Source organism: Typopeltis vanoorti, chromosome 14 (assembly GCF_054136105.1).
Source record: "Typopeltis vanoorti isolate ZY-2024b chromosome 14, IOZ_Tvanoo_1.0, whole genome shotgun sequence".
NCBI classification, from domain to species: Eukaryota; Metazoa; Arthropoda; class Arachnida; order Uropygi; family Thelyphonidae; genus Typopeltis; species Typopeltis vanoorti.
In genome coordinates, this window is record NC_143562.1 from 90335970 (window position 1) to 90353455 (window position 17486).

Genomic DNA, 17486 nt, shown 5'->3' on the forward strand with positions numbered 1-17486 from the left:
GCTTTTCATCTTCCCCGTTATCTGTAGAGGACTGTGTAGGGATAAGGTGTTACTGAGCTATTAAAGCTCTGATCATGGCGGGAGGGTAACAGCAATAGCCGAGCCTCAGAACTTCATTGGCTACAGCATTGCCATCCATTACCCTCCAAGGGTATTAATCATCGCATCTCATGGTCGATCAAGGTCTGTCAAAGCCTCGTTATTATGAAGCTTTTCGTTTTAATATGTAATATGCTGGAAAAACTATAAATTAAAAGGTGTATTTACAAACTTCTTAAAATATTAAAATATTTCTTACAAAGTATTTAATAAATACTTTTTCTTAATATTATTTACATGAAATACAATTTAAATGCAAATTTTGCATAGTTTTTTTTTATTTCTATCTTACAAATCCGTAGATTATAGCACACATGCGCAAATTACAACCAATGACATGCTGCGATGGTAATTCCAAAAATAGCACAAATTTAAATAATCTTTGAAGAATAAGCTACGGCACTAAACTCTACATTCTTTTAGTGACAATTTTGAACTGCAGAACCAATGAACTCTTAAACTTTGAACGAACATGAACAACGATGCTTTTAAAAGAATACTTTAAAAGAGACTTCATAATTTGCAAGGTAACTGAACTTCAAATTAATTTGAAAGTAAATTTTAATTAACTGTCAACAACAAGCAGTATGTATCAGACCAGAGGGATGTCGTGTCACCCAATCTCGCAACACGTAGATCTAGTGAAGGAGATGAATTATCACCTACAGTACAAGAAAAATGTAAGCTAATAAAGCGTTCAGAGAAATGCCCGGATAACAGCTGACACACCATTGCAAATCACTCATTTAAGAATGGCATGGCAGAAGAGAAAAGCAGGTGGCATTGATATTTCCTTTGTTGTTTCTGACTTACACGAGCTAGTTAATGAATATTTAAGTAGTACTATATCTAAATTTTCAGATGACACTGTAAGCGGTAGGAAATTGAGAGAATATGACAGCTTAGACACGTGCATGTCAATAAATCAGAGCAGTGGATCAAATGCAGACAGATTTCAATGCAGTTGAAAAGCGATGTTTTGATTTCAAAGGCATAAATATTCAATTAGACTGGGACAACATATTCAATATGCACGTGGGGAATAGCAAAGTATGAATAGAAAATTAATGAAACAAATTCTGCAAACATATTGAGGAAAGGGTGATACGAATCTGATATAAATGAATTATTATTGGAAGTCGACTTGACATTTGATAAAAATGAATCGAAAACTTAATATAACGCTCTGCATGGGTTGATTTAGTATTGCACTACTTATTTTTCAGAGTGATTTTAACTTGCTATTTATTATTTGTTTACCTTTTAATTCTAATCTTTCTGTAACTATTGCGCCTATATAGATTTAAAATATCCTTACCATTTAGGATTTCAGACACGTCTAAATTATTAAAATATTTATAAATGTAAATATATGAATAATAAATATTGTGTTCTTTGTAAATTTATTTCAATGAATGACAAAGAATTTATATCCCACACGTTCATAAATCTTTATATATTAAAGAATTTTAATTTTTATATACCTTGAACTTTTTAAATATGTAGACATACATCATGTGGGCCTCCATTGTGTACTTTCTTGTCTTGGCTCCCGTAAACACTAAGGGAAATTTGCTCGAGATTCCCGCAAACGCCTTTTAAAATTTGTTAATATAAATGAATTAATTTCTGTTGTCATATTTATAGTAGTATGTAAAAATGTTCAATATAATTATTATAGGATTTATATTATAACACTGTGCGGCTCAAACATACATTGATACGTTTAGGCCACTGCATACTTTTTGAAAATTATTTTGATGTATTTGTGTATTAGCTGGACAGGACAGCGACTTGTTTATGCTAGAAGAGTGTGTTTCCCCCCCCCCTCCCCAAGGGATAGGTTGTCATCATAAGCACCTGCTATCCCATTAAAATGACATTTGTCCACCAGTTTCAGAGATCTGAGATCACGAGGGCTTTGGAACCAAATGGTGAATGTAGTGTCGTTTTTTTTGCCCCCCCCTCCCCTTCTCTCTCTCTCTCTCTCTCTCTCACATACATCCCAAAATTGACCTAATTAATAAGCACAATATTATAGCCAAAGCGTTCATTGCTTTGGCTGTCATTTCAAGTAATCGATAGGTTCCCAACATGTATAGACTCAGATAACCTTCTTTGTAGTTCGCTACGCTTTCTCATCCAATCACACACTTAAATCTCACTTTAAATCCTGAATAACTTCCGCCATAGCTACCCACTTTGCGGAGGCAATAAGGCCTCCGCAAAGTGGGTAGCTATGGCGGTAGATATTCTTGGTCTGTGACATCAGTCTTTATCTGAGCTAGGATTAATGTGCTGTCCAGCGATTAACACGCCATTTCCAGAACCAGGAATGGCAGTGAACCTGGTTCTGCTCATAAGCCTGATAAAAGGCGCTACTCTCCTTAAATACGTTCCAAATATCAAATAAAATTAACACCATTAATAAATGAAACGACATTGATCACAAATGCAGAATTTCTAATTGATATAAAACATTGTGGATGAAGTTCTGGAAGACACTGACAGACTGATTCTCCACTAATAAAGTTACTGTCAGCGTTGAATAAACAATGTATTAATTTTAAACAGAGAAATACATTAACAACTTTTATTGCTAAAAGACCATAAGATATAATGATAAAATATACAAAGAGCCAACAAGTTTTACTAGCTAGCCACTGTCTAGCATTTTTAAGGATGTACTGGTGTGAAAACAAAGTGTATGTTTTACATGCATCAAGTTACATGTAAAACATACACTTTAGTAGCTGCTACGCCGTTACATTGGATCATTCGTGTGTGATGGCGTGCATGCGTTCGAATGCTTCAGTCAGAATCCGGTACATGACCACGTGTTGTGTAGTTTTTTGCATATTGTAGTTCTGTTGAACTGAGAGAGAGATGATGAGATTTTCCCATATGTCTTTAAGAATAGCACCTTGATTTCTATTTAAATTATTGCCTGTGCGTAGCACCACATCTGCTTCTTTGAAAGTTCTGTGTCTGTAGTCATTCTCGATGTAAGGCATAGAACTGTTTTTCCAATCTATAACGTGATTTGATGTTGAGAAATGATGAGCTAAACCAGATGTGATGATTCTATTACGATTGACATCCCCCACATGTTCCTTCTGTCTTATTTCAAAACTTCTCGAAGTCTGACCAATGTAAGAAAGGCCACACGTGCATGGAATTTCATATACTCCAGGACATTTGAAGAAAGGTACCTCATCTTTAGGTGATCCTAAGATTTGTCTGATCATGGTAGTTGGTTTAAAAACCACTCTGATGTTATGAGCTTTTAGTCTGCCACCACCATGTGCAGACCTATTTGTGGAAAAACTTGAAAAGGATATTCTTTCCACCATTTCACCAAAACCGTCGATTTGGTGGAGATATGTCAATGACGGATCAAATATAACCGCCTAACAGTTACTAAAGTGTATGTTTTACATGTAACTTGATGCATTTGTTTTCACACCAGTTCAGCCTTGAAAATGCTACACAGTGGCTAGTGACACTTGTTGGCTCTTTGTATATTTTATCATTATATCTTATGGCCTTTTAGCAATAAAAGTTCATAATTTTAATGCATTTGACCAAATATGTACAATTTAAGAGAAATACATTCTTCAGATTGTTCAAACCATTGTTCCATGCTTTTAATTTTACTTAAATCTGAATTGAAAAAAAAGTAATTCAGATTTCAACTGAAGGAAAATAGAAAGTATGCATTTTAATCTGCAATTTGCTAATGCATCTTTAAAAGACTAAGGGTAAAAAAAAAAAGAAAGAAAGCTGTGTTTAGGAATATAGTAAATGCAAAGTGCAGTGACTCTCCTTATACTAAGAAGAGTCATCCATGCCTACTTAGTGCATGGATGTTTTTGTCTTTCACCTCCATACAAATATAACCACTCTCTCAATATGGAGTGGGTCACAGTGGGAGAAGTAGACCCTACCCTTCCGAAATGGCAGAGGCCTTTGCTCAGCAGTGGGAAAGATATAGGCTGAATATCATCACATTCAAGTAAATAGTGGGACGCACAACAGGCTGCAGACCCTATTAAATATCTAACAACTTAGGAACTTATATATAAATGAGATACTGCGGTGCTTGCACTTTAATAATCAGTATGTAAATGCTAGAAAATAAAGTAATGTAGTAGTTGATCAGATATTGAGCACACGTTTATTGCGTGTGTGTGTGTTTATCCCCTATTTATGGAGATGGTTTTTCCGCAGAATATTTATGTGCACTACGTGGGTTTACTGGATACCTAAGTTGACATTTTTATAATCTTTATATATTTTGTAACTGGAATGAATTATTAAATAAAGCGATTGCCAAACTCAACTTTCATAAGACGACGCCAATTCCAACAGCGGAAATAAAGTTCAACAAATTTCCATTTTTATTTCTTATTTTTCTTTTACCACAAAAACTGTCTGATATGTCCACAAGTAAAGCGATTCATCCACCCCTTGATATCCTTTGGAACTTGTGAATTCAATTATGTGACTGTCAAATACCGATGAGTCTACTGATTAGTTGGTTGCAGTAAACCATTAGGAGTCACAGGAGACCATTCGCACAAATATGGACGTCTGTCAGTATCTAATTTTCATGGATGGACAGCCTCGTTCAGCTCTATTTACAGGGCAGGCGGATAATTGAATGACTGACTATTCCATTTGCGAATCAACCTTGTGATGTACAGCGAAAATATAAAAGATAATGAGTCCCTCAGAACACAATAATGAAATATAGCCCTGAAAGTTTTGCTAAAATAAAAAGGGGATATTTCTGAATTAATCACTATCTTTTCGGGTTTCTTTTAGATGAAACTAACATTGTACTGACATCTTAAAAATATATAATAGCGAACATAAGCCAGATGAAAATAATTACAGATTATAATAATATTTAAGTGGCAGAAATATTGGAAGAAAAAAAATCTAAAGTCTTGTGACCAATTTTTTTTTTAATTTTTCCAAACGTCAAGTTTGAGACATTCAACATTCGGTAATCTCACTTTTATGAGATTAATCTCACTTTTCTTTATCTGATTTTGATTATCGGGCTATAATCACTTCTAAGGAAAACAGAATTTGAAAATATATAGAAGAAAAAAAAAGATTAAAACCTGACATAATGATTCCAAACACGGCATTCTTTAAGATACTGTACCACTGATTTCTTGTGGTGGTTTTATTAAGGTGGCATTTACCAGATACGCGGATATGTACTGATAAATATTTCGCTAAGTGAAACATATGGGGAAAATACACTCCAAGACAATGTTCTACTTCTGCACTACCCCTCCCCAATCTCGTAATAGTATCGGACTCCTTTTCCCAGACACAACACACGCAGAGAGATAGTGTTACAAGTTTTTCTCTATTCTAACTCACCTGCCGAAGCGTTACATTGTGATCTACGAAAGTATCCTAAAAGTTAATCTGCACAATAACAGTACTAAGTTGGAAAGAAAAAGATCTCGAAATCCCCATGACAGCCGATAGAACTCCGAAAACATCATATTTCACTGAATAAGAAATATGGAAAAGAAAAGTGGCATTGTTATCTGTAGTCTTGCAATAAACCTTTATAAAATGCTGTGCGGCGAAAGGTGAAATAGAGGTTTGTATAAAATAAGCGACTGAAATCCCAGCTTATCGATGGAGATGAAATAAATGGCTGAATTTGAAATTCAGTAGTCCTAGACAAAATCATTAGGGTGAGTCGACAGCCATAGACCGGGAGCTAGCGATGTCTGCGGTTTGTGAGGGCAGAGAGCTACAAGTCTCTGAGGTATTTTTGGTAGGGAAAAAACGGAAAGAGGAGGGAGGAATATTCGGTTGAATGTCTTACTGGAATGAAACTCTTGGGATCACTTGGGATTTAATAATGGATTGATGCATAACAGTGGGCTGTATTCAACAACTTCATGCATCTTCGTTTTTCGGCAAATGTTTACATAACTTATCAAATAATAGGTCACTCACCTATCCTTCCAATACGACAATCTCTTCGATGTCTTTATGAATCTGTTGTCCTTATCAACAACCTTCTTCACAGCTTTATTCAGCAATATATCTGAAATATAAATGCAGTTGAATCGGCATCGCAGAAGACACTTTTACCCCCTCAAGTCAGACATCGGTCATTTAAAATGTAATTGATTAATATGATTTTAGTTGAAATGCTTAAGTTACTTCCGTTCTGTTATATTATGCTAATTATTTCAAAAAACAAATTCTAAATAATTAAATTAGAATTCAAGTATAATTTTAAGTTTGTCATTACCTTATACGCATCTTACATTCGTTTGTATACTTTGTTTCTGTAATAAATGTTTAATTAAATGAACACTGAATAAAATGTGTTTGTATTACGTTCGTTCCATTTTTATTTCTTCCAGCAAAACATAAAACCGAATAAAAATCGCTGATCTGAGTGAGTATTTACATAGCGTGAAGAAAACCCTGTTTGCCTATTCCATATTCACTTTATTGAATGCAAAGTCAAACCGATGGCTCCTTCCTACTTATCCATCGAGATCCCAATGCATTCATTGGTTAGAAGCCCAACATTTATCTGCCACGTGTGTTGCTATCAGAATTTCACATTACTGTCTGGTGGTGAGTTACAATGGTGGCTATCGCCAAAGATATTGGTTCGGTGATCACGAATATAGGAGTTGAAACCCTACAACCGCTTTCTGCAATGACATTAGAACGTTATATGATGATATTTATAACAGCAATATTCTTACATGGCTATAGAAGCTTTCTTGGATTTCATTGGAACTATAATGTTACTTACAATGGTGAGTAACATTCTGTGGCAATATTTACACAAGCCAACTGCTATCGTACATTGCTCATGTCAAACAGCGCTTATTTGCTGCTTAAATAATAATGTTCTGTATTTTTATCCAACGAAAATGCAAAGTCCAACTTCCTTCAGTATAAAATATTCTAGAAAAATCAAAGTATCGGAAAATTGCCATAAAGAAAGAGTAAAAATATCATTATTGCATACATATAACGTCTATTTTGATAAATATTTTAAAGAGTATATTATTATTATTTATTTATTGCACGATGTTTCGTCATCAAATACTTAGTACCTTCGTCAGGTGATAAAAATTATATGAAGAAATTAACGTAATGAAACTATATAAAGATAACGATGACTGATAATTCTTTTAATGGTCCAAAAACAATGAATTTTAACTACTGAAATTACTGCGTGCCATCGCGTGTAATTTTTGTTAATTATCGGAAAAGATACCGCATAAAAAAGTGTAACGAGCCGTATCAGACTCGCGACTTGTGGCGCGCGTTATCTCTTATGTAACCTCAAGTATTGCACGTCCACACTTCATAGAACCGAGCCTGGCAATGTGCCAAGAATAGTCAATTCATGCTGAAAGGAAGAAAATAAAGGATGTACGAATTGGTCGCCAACACGCGAAATCACGTGCTTTATACGTAAATTTTCTAACTGTTGTACAAGCAAAATACTTACCACTTTAAAAACTATAATGATCATAGAAGGTTAATATTCCGACGTATAATAATAAACACTCATCCCACGAAACGCATTGATTACCCTAATATCGGAATGGATTCTCCTTCTGACATGCGCAGAAGTGTCGAAGGGTCTCGCATTTGTGGGCGTACAATATATTGCTAATTATTTTATTTAGTTAAAAATGTTTTCGGTTGGCAGTTCAAAGCTATCATTTTGTGTTTTGACTTTAAAAAGATGTTTATTGTTAAACGCAGTGCTTTTCTTTTTGTTTGCTTCGTAAAGAAACTAATTTTTTTCTCTTTAACTGTAAATGATCGCATCTGAGCAATTTTCTTTAAAATCGTCTGTTTGCGAGAGTGCACTCCGCACGTAATACGAGCCATCTGTCTATACGAACATAACACTGGGATTGGAAAAAAATCAATTTCCTGAACATTGTAATGACAGATTAGTGGCTTCTACTATTATCACTCCACAGTTGAAACAGAACGACCGAGTGATAACTGAGACAGGCACGCACAAACCCGGAAATAGATGTCTTCTGCTAAGTACTGTTAGTTGCGGAGACTGATAAAATCACTGCGCATGAGTAAGAACTAAAGCTAGATGAAACACTATCGATATCTACGATGGGGGGGAGGAGAGAAAATGGTGCATGTATAGACATTCCAGATGAAGAGTTCAGTAGCAATTGAATGAACTAAAATACAATTATATTTAGTCTGGTTAGTTTATTTACTACACGTATTTAATCATTAAATAGAAAGAGCGGATATTAAAGATCCGTCCTTATTTCATCACTGAATAAATATAAAAACTTTGCTTTTATAATTATTTAGCTATGGAATAAGAATATATCTTTAATATTACAGCTATTATTTCTATTTTATTAAAAAAACTTATAATTTAATTCTTCTTTTTATAATTATAATTAGACACCAATCAATAATTCACTTATAAAAAATACAACCGATATGACATCATGATTTCAATATGTTTTGTCTGTTTAGAAAAATTGACAATGTTTTATGTTTTCTTTAGTTAAACATAGTACTCGTGTTTTTAAAGTATTTTTGCAGGAATCACAAATATCTTTGGATGAATTTCCTACTCTACACGTTATTTTATGATTTTCTTTATGCCTGGAAGATGTCTGATTTAATATTTGCACTCAGTAATACCAGGTAATGAAATTAAAGCGATAAGCATGTCAATCCAATAGGCAAAATACGTATTTTCATTCAATGATTTAAATCCATTAGGCCAAATGTTATTTTGTTCAGTCGTTTACCCAATATAATAGGTATATTCTAGTTAGGATGTGAATATTTAGCGATATAAGATTTATGTTGTTCTTTACAATTTACGGATTTTAAATAGCATTTAACAGGATTTTGTGTCGCTGTTTATTTTGTGAACTGTGTCAAAGAACTTCGTATCCTGCCACTCCCTCCTATAGCCATAATGAAAAGTACTGTATACTGTGACCGTTAAAATGGTGGGTAATCATGCACTTAAATGGGTTTTATGACTGGTGTTACAATCTCCGAGGTCATTAGCGAAACCACTTCCTTTGCTCGGAGTAATTTATGTAATCTCAAAGGATCCATCCACGTGCTTAGTGAGAATTAAATTTGATCTAAGAAAACTTGTGTTGTTCCTTTTAAACTATGTGAAATTTGCACTTTATATTGTGCTCAAAAAGTTGTTAATTACTAGAGTTTAATCCCCGAAAATTAGTTACGAGGTTCATCGTAAACATCAGCAAGTCCATTGCAGAATTCTAGCCTCTTCGTGTGAATTAAGAAGCACAGATTTGCCCTCTCACAACATCAACTTCTTTCACGGAACCAGCTATCTTATGATAAATTACTTGGCGGCGCTTTTGTACGTCCAGGTAAGGATTACAAAACATGCTTTACAACACGAACAATAACTAGCTGACCGAATTAATCTTCAATCCTGACTTACTGTTAATTCCATTCTGACATCGCGTATTCCATATGAGAAGCATATACAAGTACTGTGTTAGCCTTAACGGAAACGGAAGTTATGTTGTTTTGAAGGAAAAAACACGCAATCCATATTTATTCAGGTGAGGTAGCTCTGTAGATTTTTAGTCGGCTGCATAGAATATCTTAAAAATAGTGTAATTTTTATTATATAATAATAATTAAATATAAATTAGTTTTAGTATTTAATGAAATTTTGATAAGAGTTACTTTATATTTTACTTAAAACAAATCATTCTTAAATACACCTTTCTGTTATTTCTAGTTTGTACATTCACGATACATCTCCCACAACGTCGTAGCTTGCAGGCATTTTTCCAGTTCGTAAACATCAATATTAATGTACTGCATTATCATTCCTGGTGAAATACGGTAATCAGAGTTTAGTTATAGTTATATATAATATAATAATTTATTAAAATTTGTTTATTATAAATATAAATATAATAATGTATTACAATTTATTATAAATGTATCCACTCACTCTCCAAAAGCTAGATAGGGTTTAAAAGCCTCGCCTACTTCCTATAAGAGAATAAAAGGGGTTAGCTGAATTTTTTTTATTTATTAAACTTAAAGTGTATTTAAGTATATAGATATTTTCAACGCAAAATAATAAAGGACGATATACTATGTAGTGAAGAATAAAGATTATGAAAGAATAAAGATTAATCTTCGGATTAATGTGACCTTGAGTAAACTATAACGACCAACCTGAGGACTACCCTAGAAATTGCTCACCCCCCCCCAACCTCCTCGTGACTGCGCTGCGGACATGCTATTCCATCTTTAGTATTTTTGTTTGCATTCAGTGCCATATGTGACCGAATGTGAATATAAAGTTCTAAATCTATCTGATGTTAGAATTAATAAACTTTAATATTTTTAAATTTTAATAAACTGAATAACAGTACACTTAAGTAGATAAAGATATTCTAAAAACGGAATTATATTATCGTGTGTAAAATTATTTTAGAATCATTGTTATTTTTTATAAATATATATAATTCACTCAAGTGTTTCATGCAGTTTATGAATGTCACTCTTTCAACATTAACGCATAAAATAGAGGATATTTTGTAAATAAGAATACATATTATTTTACATTTACAAAATTTCGTCTGTAACGTGGAAAGAATAACTTCATAATTCATGTTTCAAAACTTTCTGAAAGATAACGCTATGCTCATAATAATGCCCATTCCGATACTTGAAATACAACACAACGTGCATGAAAATTCTTCAATTTTCTAAGATTTTCTAAAATTTTCTTCAATTTTAGAAAATTCTAAAATACTTCATTTAATTTTTATTAAATTAAATGAAGTATTTTAGATTTTAAAGAAATATTTTTATATTTGTCATAATTTTTATTATAATAATATAACTTATTAATATTAAATTTTTCATATAAGAATATCATATTACTATATGATATTCTTATATGAATTTCATGCACGAAGAGTGGTAACCATACATTCTTATAACTGTGATAACCCGGAGATCACAAGCCTATTTCTCTGAATGAATATCATAAATAAAATAAAAAGAACTCTGCAACATCACCTTTGATAACTTTCGTATTGCCCATATGAATTCTCCAAATCCGCACTTCATAATGGAACAAAACCATGCATGTATGTGGTTTTTGTTTTCCCTCTCGAATGGAAGAGTTACCTGTTTCTCTGTCTACAGACGAGGGTGTGCTGAAAAGGTGTGATAATCACCATGAAGGAATTGAGGCAGAACCGTGTTACTTACACATTATTCTACATATTCCCCACGAAGGATTATCCACTTGTTACAACGCTTCTACTTTTGATATCCTTTGAGAAAAAACGTCTTTCCCTTGTTGCACAAACCAGTTCTCACCTGCCGATACGACTTCATCTGTGGTAAATTTTGCTCCTTTCAAGTGTTTCTTTAAATTTGGGAATAAGAAACAGTCAGGTAAGGATCATACCATTCCATATCCCAAACAACAACAACGGCAAGAACCTTCCCTACTGACTTTTGGGTTCGGAACTTTAGTCGTGGAGAATCTTTGTCACAATACGAGTCAAAAAATTTGCACCTGATTTCACAAAAATCACGCAACACTCCCTTGAGATGACAGCACACGTTCTCTGTTTTGGTCCACATTAAAACATTTGGGAACGCACTTCGCTAAGAGCTTCTGTATATGCCCAGATGTTATTGGATAATCACCGCAACTCGTTCAATGGATATCCTCAGTGTTTGCAGTGTTTTTTGAGCGACTGATATTCGTCTATCGTCAAGGATCATGGCATGCACTGCATCGATGTTTTCAAGTGTGATCGTTGTTTAAGGTCTTCCTGACCTGGAGGTCATTTGTTGTCTAGGAGTGCCTAGTCTGAAACTTGACCATCCATGTGTCAACTGTTGGATATGTTGGGTCACAAAATCTCTCAAAACGTTTGGTGAATCTCAGTTGGAGAATTTTCTTGCAGCACAAAAAAACTTGATGACGGCCCGCACTTTTGTATCTTCGAATTTCTTCAAACCTCTGACATGTCTTCTTATATATGATTATATTCATTATAAAAGAAAAACAAAGTCCACTGACTGCATTCCGTTATCACCACCCAGCTTTAGTTACTTTTGTGCCTTCCTAAACAACAGCAATATTCGGTAGAGGGGTGGACAGACTAATCCACACTGATTGTCAATTCTTTTCGGTATAGTTTTTTTTTTTTTGATAAAAAAAAGGAAATTTCATTTTTCTTTCAACATATTTCCTTACCATAATTATTTCGTAATAAATATAAACTTTTATCTACGTTTATTACTTAACTAGGTTTTTGTGAATTTTTCCTAGATTAAGGGAAAGCCTACGCCATTGGACAATAATAACGATAGAGATGATAAAAAGCCGCTTTTTTGTTTCGTTGTTTGCGAAAATAAAAAAAGTCTCGTTAATGTAGTGAAATGAGACATTTTCTATTGTTAAAGTTTTTAACACAACGCTCATGCATGCTAACCAATCGAATAATGCTTGCGTTTTAGGATATACATCAATAGAAGCTCATAAAAATAAAATAATAAACTCTTCTTCGAAGATTTTGTGGCATTCTAGTAGAAGCATTGAGGTTACACACTTATTTTTATTCATAGCTGTCTCTTAATAAAATATCCACATCTATTCATATGCTATTCATCTTTCGTAATATTTTCATTATGCCAGTATATTAATATAAATTAACAGAGTAATATTTTATATATATATATTAAAATAAAAAATAAATAGTTAATACATAATATAAAAAAACTAAATATATATGCTAAAGAGATAAATTTAATTTACATAATATTTAAGACACCATACGAAATTTTAATATATACTTATATATATAAAAGTATGCACCTGTTGTATTGTTGTATTGTAGTACAACCGGTTGCTGGAGGGGGTTAATCGACCGTGAGATGCGGTGATTAATACACTTGGAGGATAATGGATGGCAATGCTGTAGCCAATGAAGTTCTAACTGAGGCTCGGCTATTGCTGTTACCCTCTTGCCATGATCAGAGCATTAGTAGCTCATTAACACCTTATCCCTTCACTGTCCTCTACAGATAACGGGGAAGATGAAAAGCATTCTTGCTTCGCCCCTTTAAGCCAGTCCTTATAAGGATGTACTGTAGTTGCACTAAACCTCCCGGATACCAGTGCTGATCATACTGCACCCGCATCACCTGTTGAATTATGAATTATATGATATTATTAAAAAACTTAAGAACAATAAAGCTCCTGAACCAGACAGCATCTCAAACAGGGTGATCAAGCTGCTGTCTCGAAAAGCTATAGTGCCTTTGACCAGTATAATAAATGCAATCTTAAGACTTCACTATTTTCCTTCTACCTGGAAAATTGCTGATGTGATTCCTAAACATAAGCCAGGCAAAGACCCACACTTACAGCAGAATTATCGTCCAATCTGGGTAAGGTTGCAGAGAAGGTCATCCTCTCACGACTCCAAACCTCAGTAAATGACCTAAACATCCTCCCTAAAGAACAGTTTGGTTTTCGGCAATACCATAGTACTACCCAGCAAATCCACAGAATTGTGGAATATATCACCACCAGCTACAACTGGCGCCAGTGCACAGGAGCTGTATTCCTAGACCTATCTAAAGCATTTGACAAAATCTGGCATTTTGGACTCCTGCACAAACTTATCTCAGCCGGTATCTCACTAAAAATGGTTCATCTAATCCGTTCATATCTTCAGAATAGATCAACGCAAGTTAACATTAACGGTTCTACATCGTCCCAGCGCCATATCTTTGCTGGAGTGCCGCAGGGATCTCTACTGGCTCCATTGCTGTTTTCTGTATACATGTCAGACATCCCACACAATCCGATGACTTCCATTTTAGCACTGTATGCGGACGATACGGCAATACTAACCAGATCTCTCAGACCCCACTTCTTTACCAGAAAGCTTCAAGAAAATCTTCTACAGCTGGAGGGTTGGTTCTCCAAGTGGAGATTGGAAGTCAACCCCCTGAAAAGTTCAGCGGTTCTTTTCTCAAAAAGGCCAATGTCTCCTGCAGGAGATGTGTTACTATTCAATACTAAAATTCCCTGGCAGAAAGAAACAAATTACCTGGGTGTGATTCTCGACAAAAAGCTATCTTTCAACCAACATATCAAGTCTGCATGTGCAAAAGCATCTAAAGCCATAGCTCAGATCTATCCGCTAATTAATAGAAATAGCAAACTCAGCAACAGAATCAAATTTCAGCTATACCAGATGACGATTCGTCCTATAATCACTTATGCCTCTCCAGCCCGGAGCCACACCTGCTGGTAAATTTTACCCTCACTGTAACCACGATAGATAGCGGGGAATATGAAAAGCATTTTAGGCCTCACCCTTAAAGAATAATTGTCAATTGTACTGTAGTAATGGCTGATTGATCGCAATCTCAATTGCGATTGTTTAAATCATTTTTTTTTCATTACTCAAGAGCTGTGCAGTGTTAGTCAACGTCATTTGTTGATTTTGGCAAAAACAGATCAAAGCATAAAAATTCAGCCTACCACAGTTACCGATTACAGTCAATTAACTAAACTTATGGATAATTTCAACTTATAATACCATACGTTTGCCGTAAATAATAGAAGAAACCTGAAGGGTGTACATAAAGGAGTCATTGGCTTTATCATCTCAGAAGAGATCGAAACTGATCTTATCAATCATGGTTTGACTCCAATGAAGGTGAGTCGGATGTGCGGAGCTGACAAAAAGCCAATGCCACTTGTGTTAGTGGAGATTAACGACATTCAGAAAAAAATTTATGAATGAACTTTAATCTGTACTCTCAGAATTACTCCTAAGGAATTACTCTCTTTCTAAGGGGTTCAGAGAACCCCTTGGAAAGAGAACATCATCCTGGCAATACCACAGATGACAAAATCTGGCCACGCCTATAAGCTGTGTAGAGCTTACTATAGATGTCTGAAATGTGGTGAAAATCAACCAACTAACTCCTGTGTTAAGACAAGAACCAACTGCTGCGGGACTCATCTTGCCAACTACAAAGGATGGAGTTTCAATCCAAAACATCAATGGACAAGAAGAAATACACAGCCTCTTTCCCTGTCTCTGATCATTCTCCAACTCAAATAAACTCTACAAATCAGGAAGGAAAGCTACCACTGAACAAAACTTACGCCGATCCGCTACGTTCCAAGAAATCGACACGCAATGAACAAACAAATCCCAACCTAACTGCGGTCATAGCTGCTTCACTAACGACCATGCTACAAGATTTTAGCAAATCCGGCCCATCACTGATTTCTACAAAAAGATTTCTGCTAGAGACCCTCGCTATCCTAACTGCACTTAGTAATGAACAGAAACAGAATGCTACCAAACTCACTCCTGATCGCCGCTTGGAATGCCAACGGCCTCAACAAAATCCTTAAACCACAAGAATTCGCTCTCAGACACAACCCACGTGTAATTGGAATCAGTGAGATACATCTTCGGCCAGCAAACAATCCGAAATTACGAAGCAACATTATGTATAAAAATGATACTTGATTCCAGAGGTGGTGGTACTGCCACATATATCAAAACCCACCTTAAACATAACCAAACCTCAAAGCAAAAACTGAGAGACAACAGGCATTGAAATTTACACTAACAATGCTGGAAAATTTAAAATCTATGCAGCCTACAACTCACTGAGTAAAACTCTACTGATGTCATGTCTAGGCACCAAAGATTCCACCATCATTGCAGAGATTTAAATGCCAAACATTCAATGTCAAACCAATGGAAACGTCGTATACTAAACAATTATACGAGGTTCAATTATGTTGCAGCAGCAAGTCCCACAAAACCTACTCATCATGGCCTTCTTGGCAGTCGAGATGTTCTAGATTTGCTATCCTACGAAATATCAGCTGCTGCAAAAGATTAATGAGCTGTCGTCAAATCCTATATTACTTAAATTAGGCACGTAGGAACAATTTCCTCCCCCCCCCCTCGTTCCTTCATAGCTTGGGAAAAATTATCCAAAGTAACTACTTTGGATAATTTTTCGTCAGCAATTTGGAATTAATCTCTCGTCAGCAATTTGGAAATGAAGTGCAATCCAGCATATCAAAGCATAAATATCAACCTCGCCCACAAGGTTCCCCATCATGTCAGAAGCAATTTAAGACAAAAATCAATAACGAGTCTTTGTAATGTCTAGGACATTGCAAAGGCTTTTGACAAAATCGGGCACCAAAGTCTTCAAACTAATCAGAACAAATATACCAATAAATATGATACGTAAAATTAAATCACACTTCAATGACAGAACGATGCAGGTGAAGATAAGTGGAATAATCTCATATCAGTAGCGTTGTTGTACTGCAGTATAAGATAATTCAATCGTGCAAATATAGTGTAAGATTGAAATCCGTTTTTTAATCATTTGTTTCTCTAAACAGATCTGACTAAAATTAAATTTTAATTTTAAGTTATTAATTTGTCATTATAATGACAGAATTTAATAAATTATATCTGAAATTATAATTTTGAACTTTTGTGTAAAACTGTACCAATTTAATCTAAAATGAGAATATAAAAATTTCCCTACTCAGAGATACACTTGGGGGCGTAGGGTTGACCAACTCATCCTGTGAACGGTTAACGTCCGATGATTAATAAACCCTCGACACCACAAAGTAAAAAAGGGGGAAGGAAAATGAGATGAGAAATATCAAAAAGGTAAGTAAGATAGCCTGTATTATATTGAATGTTTTTTTTTTTATCAAACCATCTAAATTTTTCTCAACAATTGAAATTTCCATTTTTTTGTCACCATGGTAACATCACTGACGTTTTACCAGATTGAGTTTTTTTTTCGTTTATCTGTCTAGTTGAACTTTAAAAGCCTGCCTTTATTACACTCAAAGTGCAGTAATTAGTTAAATTTTATATTTTGTTATATATTTGTACATACTCAATTATATTTAAATATAGATTAAGCTAGTAAATAAATAGATACTTTGTAATATAGGAAAAATCTAAATATATTTGCTAAAAATACATTTACTATACAATAATACCTAAATTACACCATAAAAATATTTCAATAAACGGTATATATATATTATTTATTGAAATATTGAACGAAATCGGTTTTGTTCCGATGGTAATGCTGTAGCCAATGAAGTTTTAACTGAGGCTCGGCTATTGCCGTTACCCAGCCATGACTAGAGCTTTTTAGCTCAATAACACTCCATCCACACAGATTTTCTTCATTCAGATGACGGGATAAAGAGTCAAGGACTCAGTCCATCGCCCAGTTCTTTTAAGAACTTG

General features: G+C 34.5%; 1 protein-coding gene across 5 annotated transcripts in view; it reads left to right on the forward strand.

Annotated features, from left to right (window-relative positions):
* Window positions 1-17486, forward strand: part of LOC150099751 (lachesin-like) — a 373707-nt gene that overhangs the window by 106050 nt on the left and 250171 nt on the right. For 3 of the 5 annotated variants that reach the window (XM_090404151.1, XM_090404155.1, XM_090404153.1), the window contains exons 4-5: window positions 9905-10011; window positions 16763-16889. The exons of 1 other annotated variant lie outside the window; for it this stretch is intronic. The gene's annotated coding sequence lies outside the window, so the exon portion shown is untranslated. The remainder of the gene's footprint in view (window positions 1-9904; window positions 10012-16762; window positions 16890-17486) is intronic. One more of the 5 variants, XM_090404152.1, reaches the window with a different exon arrangement.